We start from the raw sequence: 12,611 nt of genomic DNA, 5'->3' as shown, positions 1-12,611 counted from the left end.
TCCCCTCCCTCCATTCAGCTAATCCGTTTGTCACCACGCCCCTCGCATCGCTCGGTGTAGCCACTTGGATCTCGCCGGAGCCGTGCTAGTTCACCGGAGGATTTCGTCGCCCGTGAGCCACCCCGGCCTCCATCGACTACTTCTTTTTGTTGCCCGAGTCCGCACGCGTCGAGTTGACACCTCCTTTTGCCTTCTAGGTCACCAGAGCCGCCGCCCCGACGCGCCGCGCTCTCGCTGGAGCACCGGAGCTCCGCCGCCTCCTTCCGCTCGTCGCTAGCCACCCTGCCACCCGCCGACCCCACCAGCACGCCGCCCACGCCGCGCCTGACCTCCCCGACCCCTTCGCCGCCGCTGAGGACCGCCGGAGCCGCCGTCCGCCGCGTGAAGCCAGCGCCGCCGTCTCCTGGTCATCGTCATCGCTTCTGTAAGGTGACCCTCCCCGTTCGATTAGTTTTTTTAGTATTTATAGATCGGTTTGTTTTAGTTTGGTTAACCGATGGTTTTTTATTAGCCACCGCATAGGGTTTTGCTTATTTAGTGGCCATTCACCGTTTAGCCTAAGCCGCGAACGCTGCTCAGCCACCCGGATGCCGCCACGTGGCCAGGGACCTGGTCGCGAATAAAAATTTCACAGTCAAGTCCTTGTAAATTTTAGTTTAGCCCCTAAACTTCGGATAGCCACAACTTTTTAACCGTTGATCCAAATTCGATGAAACCAACGCCAAAATGTTCGTCTCGAATAGTTTTATTCTGAGAAGCCAACTTTGCAAAGTTTTGTCAAATTCAAATTTGAAATTATTCAGATTTGAATTCAAATTTCAATTGGCCATATCTCCTAAACCGTAGCTCCAAATAGGTTGATTCTTTTTGCACCGTGTCATCGTAGCCAAACCTTATCACCTGGACCTTTGTCACGCTAATTTTTCACACACACTTAGGATCTGTCCATAGTAGTTTTATTCGAATGCCTTGTATGCACTATGCTTCACGTCACAAATTCTGAACCACATGCCTATGTTGTGTTGCACTTAGGATATTTCCATGCTAGTTAAGTGTGTTGAATGTTCATTTGGTTTTCCAAGACTTTTGCTTTGCATGTTCTTCTTGGTTCTCTGAAATGATTGCTTATGTGAGTGCAATGTTCGACTTTATAGATTTTCATTGGAGAGTGACGAATAGCTCTATTAAGTAAATTTCTGAGAGCGATATAATCTTCATCAACTATTACCAGGCAAGTTCACATTTGACCATTCTTCCAATTACCTATGTTTATATTATGCACTTAGTCCTTTTGTGGTAGGATTGCATGGTAGGATTTATTGTTGCCAGATGGCTATGCCGTTACCTAGTAGTTCATTTGAGGTAGGTCTGCTCTATACATCCTTGTCACCACCGTGTAAGTTTATTTTTGCCTCGCTAAATGTAGACGTGGTTTGGGAAGCGAACATGGCGAGACATGAGTGACAAAGTAGTAATCAGGACCAAGACTTGTAAATGAACTACCTGGGCGGTATGTGGTTTGAATGGTGGCGAAGTACAATGGGATCATGCATGGTTAATCCATGGTGGTGCACCACTAGTGGTCGGCCGCCCAGGCTCAAAGAGATCAATCGTATTCTCATGTCTAGAAGCTTACGTGTGCAGCCACAAGCCAATATGGGCTCTAGCTTAGTTAGTAGTTAGTGTGACCCCTTCTGGGATGGGCTAGCAGATGTAGAATGATGTAGGTGTACCGGCCTATCCGTGGGTTAAGGGGGAACATTTTCGAAAGACTATGTCTCGGTCATCCCGTTCTCAAACGCCAGGAAGTGCAAGAACTTCAAGGGAGGCGATCGAGTCTTGTGGGGAAAAGTGCGCAAACCTCTGCAGAGTGTTAAAAACCTAATCAATTAGCCGTGTCCCCGGTTACTGACAACTTGAGCATCTAGTAGTGGAAATGCTGGGAGATCTCATCACTCTTAATTAAAAGTTGGGTTTTAAATGAAACTTTGGGAATGTATTGAGTTGGGTTTACCAATTCATCCTATGCTATACAGTAGTGGTAGAATAATATCTTTTATTCTAGGGAAAAACTAGCTTTATGCAAAAACTAAACATAGAGCTTTCCACCAGCCAAATTGCGTGTACAAATAGGTTCATTATTTTTATGATGTGACTTGCCAGTACATTCAATGTACCGACCTACAGGGCTGCAACGTCTTATGTTGCAGGAATTTCTACGACGAGTAAGAGTTACGTTGTAGGGTTACGGTCTACACTCAACATGCCGTTGGCGTTGATGGGACTCCACACCCGTTGATTGTTCTCGCTGAGACTTATGAGGTATATATCAGTTTTACGTTATTTATAGATGTGATTGCACTTTGATATATACATTGATGTACTGTGTGTGCCAGCATACCGATCCAGGGATGGCACGGATACACAGAAGCTTGACCATTTGAGGTCGGGTCGCTACAACTTCAATGCTTATATTGGTAGACAATTGAAACGTAATGCTTATATGATTGAACACTTGAGTGATTATATGTCTAGAGTTAAAGGCGAGCTTAAACTTATTAGTAAACATGCTTCTATGGTTACCACTCAAGTAGAACAAGTACTTAAAGCTCAGAATGATTTGCTCAATGAATTAAATAATAAAAAAAATGATAATGCTGTTAGAGTTGTGACTAGAGGTGGTAAAATGACTCAGGAACCTTTGTATCCTGAGGGCCACCCTAAGAGAATTGAGCAAGATTCTCAAAGAACTAATGTTGATGCACCTAGTTCTTCTAAGAAGAAGAAAAAGAAAAATGATAGGACTTTGCATGCTTCTAGTGAACCTGTTGTTCACACACCTGAAAATCCCAATGATATTTCTACTTCTGATGCTGAAACACAATTTGGTAATGAACATGAACCTAGTGATAATATTAATGATGATGTTCATGTTGATGCTCGACCTAGCAATAACAATGATGTAGACATTGAACCTGTTGTTGATCTTGATAACCCACAATCGAAGATTCAACGGTATGATAAGAGAGACTTCATTGCTAGGAAACACGGTAAAGAAAGAGAACCATGGGTTCATAAACCCATGCCTTTTCCTCCTAAACCATCCAAGAAAAAGGATGATGAGGATTTTGAGCGCTTTGCTGAAATGATTAGACCTATCTTTTTGCGTATGCGTTTGAGTGATATGCTTAAAATGAATCCTTATGCTAAGTACATGTAAGCTATTGTTACAAATAAAAGGAAGATACCGGAAGCTGAAATTTCCACCATGCTTGCTAATTGTACTTTTAAAGGTGGAATACCTAAGAAACTAGGAGATCCAGGAGTACCAACTATACCATGCTCCATTAAAAGAAAGGGATTTTTATTTCTGTGCCTCCGGTTCGTTAGTTCTACTCAATCATCCCCACGCTCTAAACTTGCTCACTTTTCCCCACTCCCTTACCCGAAACCCTCAGAACTAGTCACAACGGACGTTGCCGTCGGGTCAATGGCTTGACCGTTAACTCTGACTAGTGGGTCCGCGTCGGGCGGAGTCCACATTTTGACCGTTACGCGGTAACCAATGGGGGCACGAAACTAACACTCATTGTAACCTGAATCAGATCCAGTCGCTTCCGTGCCGCCCCCTCCGCCGTAGTCGTGCATCTACCCTCTCTCCCCATCTAGGATTAGGAAGCGATGTCGGGGGGGGGGGGCACCCCGTCCGGCCCATCGACCATGGAGATGGTTGGGTCGAATCAGAGGCTGATAATTCATGGATTCCACCTAGGTAAGCATCGTTTTCCTCTCAAATTGATTAGGAGATCCATAAATTAGGCTGTATTTGACCACCGTTGGCATCAATCAATGCAATTTATCTAAAAAAATCGGCCTAACTGCGCCCTTTATCTTATTTCAATCGAATAGGGTTGACCCTACACTTGCTTTTTGGCTGGCGGTTCGAATGGAAACTAGCGAGCTGCGTGGAAGTAAACCGTGTGTGATTTCTGGAATTTTCTATCCTAAAGTGGTAGAAACCAGCGTTTCGTTCAGAGATTTCTGCGAGGCACTCTGTTGCGAGTATCCGTGGTGTTGGGTAACGCAGTAATTTCAAAAAATTTCCTACACACACAAGATCATGGTGATGCATAGCAACGAGAGGGGAGAGTGTTATCTACGTACCCTCGTAGACCGAAAGCGGAAGCGCTAGCACAACACAGTTGATGTAGTCGTACGTCTTCATGATCCGACTTATCAAGTACCGAACACACGGCACCTCCGAGTTCAGCACACGTTCAGCCCGATGACGTCCCTCGAACTCCGATCCAGCCGAGTGTTGAGGGAGAGTTTCGTCAGCACGACGCCGTGGTGACGATGATGATGTTCTACCGACGCAGGGCTTCGCCTAAGCACCACTACAGTATTATCGAGGTGGACTATGGTGGAGGGGGGCACCGCACACGGCTAAAAGATCAACTGATCAATTGTTGTGTTTCTAGGGTGCCCCCTGCCCCTGTATAGAAAGGAGCAAGGGGGGGGGTGCGGCCGGCCAGGAGAGAGGGTGCGCCAGGAGGAGTCCTACTCCCACCGGGAGTAGGACTCCCCCCTTCCCTAGTTGGATTAGGACTTGGGTGGGGGAAAGAGGAGGGAGAGAGGAAGGAAGGGGGGGTGCCGCCCCCCTCTCCTTGTCCTATTCGGACTAGGGGGGAGGGGCGCACGGCCCAACCCTGGCTGCCTCTCCTCTTCTTCGTAAAGGCCCACTAAGGCCCGTTAACTTCCCGGGGGTTCCGGTAACCTCCCGGTACTCCGGCAAAATCCCGATTTCACCCGGAACACTTCCGATATCCAAACATAGGCTTCCAATATATCAATCTTCATGTCTCGATTCGAGACTCCTCGTGATGTCCGTGGTCACATCCGGGACTCCGAACAACCTTCGGTACATCAAAACATATAAACTCATAATATAACTGTCATCGAAACGTTAAGCGTGCGGACCCTACGGGTTCGAGAACTATGTAGACAAGACCGAGACATGTCTCCGGTCAATAACCAATAGCGGAACCTGGATGCTCATATTGGCTCCCACATATTCTACGAAGATCTTTATCGGTCAGATCGCATAACAACATACGTTGTTCCCTTTGTCATCGGTAAGTTACTTGCCCGAGATTCGATCGTCGGTATCTCAATACCTAGTTTCAATCTCGTTACCGACAAGTCTCTTTACTCGTTCCGTAATACATCATCCCGCAACTAACTCATTATTTGCAATGCTTGCAAGGCTTAAGTGATGTGCATTACCGAGAGGGCCCAGAGATACCTCTCCGACAATCAGAGTGACAAATCCTAATCTCGAAATACGCCAACCCAACAAGTACCTTCGGAGACACCTGTAGAGCACCTTTATAATCACCCAGTTACGTTGTGACGTTTGGTAGCACACAAAGTGTTCCTCCGGTAAACGGGATTTGCATAATATCATAGTCATAGGAACATGTATGAGTCATGAAGAAAGCAATAGCAACATACTAAACGATCGGGTGCTAAGCTAACGGAATGGGTCAGGTCAATCACATCATTCTCCTAATGATGTGATCCCGTTAATCAAATGACAACTCATGTCAATGGCTAGGAAACTTAACCATCTTTGATCAACAAGCTAGTCAAGTAGAGGCATACTAGTGACACTCTGTTTGTCTATGTATTCAGACATGTATCATGTTTCCGGTTAATACAATTCTAGCATGAATAATAAACATTTATCATGATATAAGGAAATAAATAATAACTTTATTATTGCCTCTAGGGCATATTTCCTTCAGTCTCCCACTTGCACTAGAGTCAATAATCTAGATTACACAGTAATGATTCTAACACCCATGGAGCCTTGGTGCTGATCATGTTTTGCTCGTGGAAGAGGCTTAGTCAACGGGTCTGCAACGTTCAGATCCGTATGTATCTTGCAAATTTCTATGTCTCCCACCTGGACTAAATCCCGGATGGAATTGAAGCGTCTCTTGATGTGCTTGGTTCTCTTGTGAAATCTGGATTCCTTTGCCAAGGCAATTGCACCAGTATTGTCACAAAAGATTTTCATTAGACCCGATGCACTAGGTATGACACCTAGATCGGATATGAACTCCTTCATCCAGACTCCTTCATTTGTTGCTTCCAAAGCAGCTATGTACTCCGCTTCACACGTAGATCCTGCCACGACGCTTTGTTTAGAACTGCACCAACTGACAGCTCCACCGTTCAATGTAAACACTTATCCAGTTTGCGATTTAGAATCGTCCGGATCAGTGTCAAAGCTTGCATCCACGTAACCATTTACGATGAGCTCTTTGTCACCTCCATAAACGAGAAACATATCCTTAGTCCTTTTCAGGTATTTCAGGATGTTCTTGACCGCTGTCCAGTGATCCACTCCTGGATTACTTTGGTACCTCCCTGCTAGACTTATAGCAAGGCACACATCAGGTCTGGTACACAACATTGCATACATGATAGAGCCTATGGCTGAAGCATAGGGAACATCTTTCATTTTCTCTCTATCTTCTGCAGTGGTCAGGCATTGAGTCTTACTCAACTTCACACATTGTAACATAGGCAAGAACCCTTTTTTTGCTTGATCCATTTTGAACTTCTTCAAAACTTTGTCAAGTATGTGCTTTGTGAAAGTCCAATTAAGCGTCTTGATCTATCTCTATTGATCTTGATGCCCAATATATAAGCAGCTTCACCGAGGTCTTTCATTTAAAAACTCTTATTCAAGTATCCCTTTATGCTATCCAGAAATTCTATATCATTTCCAATCAACAATACGTCATCTAGATATAATATTAGAAATGCTACAGAGCTTCCACTCACTTTCTTGTAAATACAGGCTTCTCCAAAAGTTTGTACAAAACCAAATGCTTTGATCACACTATCAAAGCATTTATTCCAACTCCGAGAGGCTTGCACCGGTCCATAAATGGATCGCTGGAGCTTGCACACTTTGTTAGCTCCCTTTGGATCGACAAAACCTTCCGGTTGCATCATATGCAACTCTTCTTCCAGAAATCCATTTAGGAATGCAGTTTTGACATCCATTTGCCAAATTTCATAATCATAAAATGCGGCAATTGCTAACATGATTCGGACAGACTTAATCATCGCTACAGGTGAGAAGGTCTCATCGTAGTCAATCCCTTGAACTTGTCGAAAACCTTTTGCAACAAGTCGAGCTTTATAGACAGTAACATTACCGTCAGTGTCAGTCTTCTTCTTGAAGATCCATTTATTCTCAATTGCTTTCCGATCACCGGGAAAGTCAACCAAAGTCCACACTTTGTTCTCATACATGGATCCCATCTCAGATTTCATGGCCTCAAGCCATTTTGCGGAATCTGGGCTCACCATCGCTTCTTCGTAGTTCGTAGGTTCATCATGGTTGTCACACCCTAGCTAGTTCAAGCATTAGAATGTGCATCATGTTTAAATTCTTCTTAAATTTGAATTGGGGAAGACAGAACCCCCAACACCCCCTGGAAACAACTAGGGTTTACTAAAATTATTTTCAATGAACCTGAAATGCCCTTCTAAAAAGTTCACCCTCTTTGTCTTGGGTTAAAACCTCTGGCAAAATTGGTGCACAATTTTCTAGGTCAACAGAAGGTCATTGAATTAAATCATAAGTATTTGAATTTGGGCATTTAAATACCATAAAATAATTTAAATGCTCAAATAATTCTGGGAATAAATGTTTCCTGTTGGAAATAATCTAAACAGAGGCCACATTTATTTTCTAGATTTTTGGAAACGTTTTAGTATTTTTAATAAAGCTAAACAGTTGTAGTTAAATAGAAAATAGAAACCAAATCAAAAAAAAGAGAGAAGGAAGCCCACCTGGGCCTTACCTGTGCTGGCCAGCCCACCTGGCTCGGCCCAGCCTACTGGCTCTGCCAGTCGTCGTCCTCCTCGCGCCAGAAGGCAGGGGCGCGTGCTCGCCGCGCGCCGGCCACGCGCCGGCCACCTCCTGCTTCTGCCGACGACGGGAGATGCCTAGGGATGCCACGCGACCCCCACGTCCCCCTCTCATCCTCTCTCACTCTCGCCCTCGTCTCCTCACCCTCTCCCGCACCATGGCTGACGCGCCTGTCATCGTCTCACCGCCGTAGTCGCGCTCTCCGTCACCCCCTCGCCCCTCTGACATGCCCAGAAGCTCCGCCACGACGCCCTCGCCCTCCCCACCGAGCCACGCTTCGCCGGAGGCCCTACATCGCCGCCATCAGGCCGTCTTCAACCTCGGTACCCGCCAGACGCCGTTCATCGATTCGCCTTGCTCCGGTCGCCCCCGAGCCCACTGAGCTGCTCATCGAGCTCCCTGTGAGCTCCGCCGCCTTTCCCCTCTTCTTTCCCACGCGTTTGTACCCTCTAGGTCATAGTTCCACCATGGCCGAAGCTCATCGCCGCTCGAGCTTGTCGCTGGCGTCGCTCCGGCGACCATTTGGTCCTCCCGTACTACGCAACGTGCTTGCCACATCGGGTAGTGCCTCGCTAGCGCTTTAGCTTTCGCGTTTGCACGCCGCAGCCCACACCCCGCACATGGCCAAACTCTGGCCGCCGCCTTGGAGCTCGCCGTCATCGTCTTCGGCCACCGTAGGCCCGGCCTCCACCACCATTAGATGCGCGACTGCAAGAGCTCTCCAACGCGCCCAAGAACGGCCTCGCTCGTGCCCTATAGGCGTTTTCCGAGCCGCACCACCATCTCGGGCCTCGCCGACGTCGAGTCGCCGGCGAGTTGACCCAGTTTGACCCCTTGGTGGGCCCAGGTAGACCCCCCTGAGTCTATGACAGGTGGGGCCGGTCTGCTAACTAATCTAGGATTAGTTTTAACTAACTTTAAGTTAATCAGTCACTGACATGTGGGACCAGGCCCCACTAACAGCTAATTAGTGTTAATTTAATTCTGTTAATTAACTGAGAGGCTGACAGAAGGGGCCCACCAGTCAGGTTTGACCTGGGCTGGCGCCTTTGACCTGCTGAGGTCAGCATGACACAATGCTGACGCAGTAATGCATTTTCTGGATTTATTTTTATTCAGGAAATTCCAGAAAATGTTTAAAACTTCTAAAAATCATAGAAATTCAACCGTAACTCCAAATGAAATAATTTATATATGAAAAATTATCAGAAAAATTCAATCTATCCATCTGCAATGGTTTCATGCATGACAAAACAAGTTTACCTTGCTGTTTAAGCAGAATAAGGAAATGCACTATTAAGGCCATGTTTAATGAGCTAATATTTGAATCTTTGATTCAAATGAGTTCATTCCTTTCTATTATAGCTTGCATTAGGCCAAGACACATTCATATTGCCATGTCATAGCATGCATCATATTGTTGCATATCGCCATGTGTTGATTGTGTTCCGATGTGATCTTCGTGGTAGGTTCTGCCTCCGAGGATATTCACGAGTATCCAACTGAAGGGCAGTATCCCACTACCACTCCATCAGGCAAGCAACCATTGATCATTTCGATACAAACCCATGTTCTCGCTTCTGCTCTTGGTTACTGCATTAAGACAACGCGATTCAAACTGCTGTGTGCTACGGTAGTTGAACCCCTATCCTCTGCATGACCTGTCATTGCCACAGTAACTAGATGAAACCCACTAGCATGTGTAGGAGTTGATTGAGCCATGTATGTGATTCCTACCTTGCTATGCCTGCTATGCCTAGAGTTGTGTCAGGTCTGGTTCATCTGGGTGATGGGCTAGAGTGAAATGGTTATGTCGGTAATGTGAGGGATGTGTGGAACATGTTTTGGTAAAGGTATCGATGAGAGGCCATGTAGGAGTACATGGTGGGTTGTTTCATTGAGGCCGTCCCTAAGAACTGAGATCTGTATGTGTGATTTTAAGTTTCAGCTACTACCATGCATTGGGATCCTTAATTAACCCTCTCGGCTTCTTAATCACCCTAGTACTCTGTTCAGGAGTTGCAAATAGTTTCTGGTGTTTGTAGGTTATGTGTTGGCGGCCGTGCGTAGCGCTGACCCTAGGGGTGGACTATGTTGCGGTAGATACACCGTGGCCGGGTATGCCGGGCGCCCGTTTGGCGTCTCGGGACCCTGTTCACATCGTTCGGGGCCGTATGTGGAAACCTCGGCCGGACTCCCTGCGGATGGAACCTGGATAGGTGATAAACCTGGACTAGAGACTTAAGTGTTTAGGTAGGCCATGGCTGACACCCTGGCTGGGTTTCCGCTTGAAAGTTGCCGAGTACATGTCGTGTAAACGGCGGTAAGTGGTGAAAGCGTGTATGACGAAGTACACCCCTGCAGGGTATAAAACTATTCGAATAGCCGCGTCCGCGGTAAAGGACTACTTGGTTGCCTATACAGTTCATAGACAAGTTAATGGCTACTACTAAAAGACTCAAGATAAGTGTGAGTACCGAGGATGGCCCTCTCGTAGGATGACGAGGGAGGATCCCCGGTGGAGTATTGTGTTGGTGAGTAGTGGACTCGTGTGCGAAAACTATTTTACTGGAGAAGTTCCGTAGGATAGCTTAGCCAAGAGTCAAAGCTGGCTTGCTGCAATAACCCCACCACCTTCTTGAGAATGAGCATGTATAGTAGGTTTTGATGTAAGACTTGCTGAGTACCTTGTACTCATGTTTGCTTAATTACTGTTTTCAGACGACAACACCGCCCCCTCCGATGGGTTCTACGTAGACCTTGACGTCGACGAGTGACTAGCCACCCAGGTGGTGATCCTGGCCATGGAGGGCCCTATATAGATAGACAGGCTTCGAGAAGCCTTCTTTCTTTCTAGAGTCTGTACTCAGACTAGTTGCTTCCGCATGGGCTTGTATAATTGTATGACTTGAGTGTCGGGTCATGTGACCCCTATCTGTATGAACATGTTATGTATGGTTCTCTGGAGCCTTTAAATAAAGTACTTGAGTTGTAGAGTTTTGTTGTGATGCCATGTTGTATGTACTCATATCGGGCATATTGTGTGTATGATTGAAATGCTTGGTTTGAGTGGGATCCGACAATCTAGTTGTTTATCCTTGACAGCCTTTCATATGGGGAAATGTAGTCTAGTGTTCCTCGAGCCATAGTAGTCCGCTACAGCCCGGTTCACTGGAGTCCTGCTAGCCCAGCACTACTGCTCAGGACGCTTGACTGGCCGGCATGTGATTCACTTCGTTCCTATGTCTGTCCCTTCGGGGAAATGTCACGCGGTGACTTCCGGAGTCCTGCCTAGCCTGCTACAGCCCGGGTTCCCCGGAGTCCTGTTAGCCCAGTGCTACAGCCCGGAATCACTCGTTGATGACCGACATGCTCGATGTGATTCATGTATGCCTGTCTCCATAGGCCTGTGCCGTTTTGGGTTCACGACTAGCCATGTCGGCCCGGGTTCTCTGTCACATGGATGCTAGCGACACTATCATATACGTGAGCCAAAAGGCGCAAACGGTCCCGGGCCATGGTAAGGTGACACCCGTGGGATACCGTGCGTGAGGCCGCAAAGTGATATGCGGTGTTACCGGCTAGATCGATGTGACTTGGAATCAGGGTCCTGACAATGGTCTAGTAACATAACTTCTAGAACTGGATACCACTCTGGTGCGGATCTTACTCTGGTTGACCTACGAGGATCCGTAACAACTTGATCTAAAGTTTCATGATCATCATCATTAACTTCCTCACTAATTGGTGTAGGTGTCGCAGAAACCGGTTTCTGTGATGAACTACTTTCCAATAAGGGAGCAGGTACAGTTACCTCATCAAGTTCTACTTTCCTCCCACTCACTTCTTTCGAGAGAAACTCCTTCTCTAGAAAAACTCCGAATTTAGCAACAAAAGTCTTGCCTTCGGATCTATGATAGAAGGTGTACCCAACAGTTTCCTTTGGGTATCCTATGAAGACACATTTCTCCGATTTGGGTTCGAGCTTATCAGGTTGAAGCTTTTTCACATAAGCATCGCAGCCCTAAACTTTCAGAAACGACAACTTTGGTTTCTTACCAAACCATAGTTCATAAGGCGTCGTCTCAACGGATTTCGATGGTGCCCTATTTAACGTGAATGCGTCCATCTCTAAAGCATAACCCCAAAACCATAGTGGTAAATCAGTAAGAGACATCATAGATCGCACCATATCTAGTAAAGTACGATTATGATGTTCGTACACACCATTACGCTATGGTGTTCCAGGTGGCGTGAGTTGCGAAACTATTCCGCATTGTTTCAAATGAAGAACAAACTCATAACTCAAATATTCTCCTCCACGATCAGATCGTAGAAACATTATTTTCTTGTTACGATGATTTTCAACTACACTCTGAAATTCTTTGAACTTTTCAAACGTTTCAGACTTATGTTTCATTAAGTAGATATACCCATATCTGCTTAAATCATCTGTGAAGGTGAGAAAATAACGATATCCGCCACGAGCCTCAACATTCATCGGACCACAAACATCTGTATGTATGATCTCCAACAAATCTGTTGCTCTCTCCATAGTACAGGAGAACGGCGTTTTAGTCATCTTGCCCATGAGGCACGGTTCGCAAGTACCAAGTGATTCATAATCAAGTGGTTGCAAAAGTCCATCAGTATGGAG

Source organism: Triticum urartu, chromosome 2A (genome assembly GCF_056163025.1).
Source record: "Triticum urartu cultivar PI428250 chromosome 2A, HENAU_Tu73, whole genome shotgun sequence".
Lineage (NCBI taxonomy): Eukaryota > Viridiplantae > Streptophyta > Magnoliopsida > Poales > Poaceae > Triticum > Triticum urartu.
Note: the sequence above shows the minus strand (reverse complement) of the source record.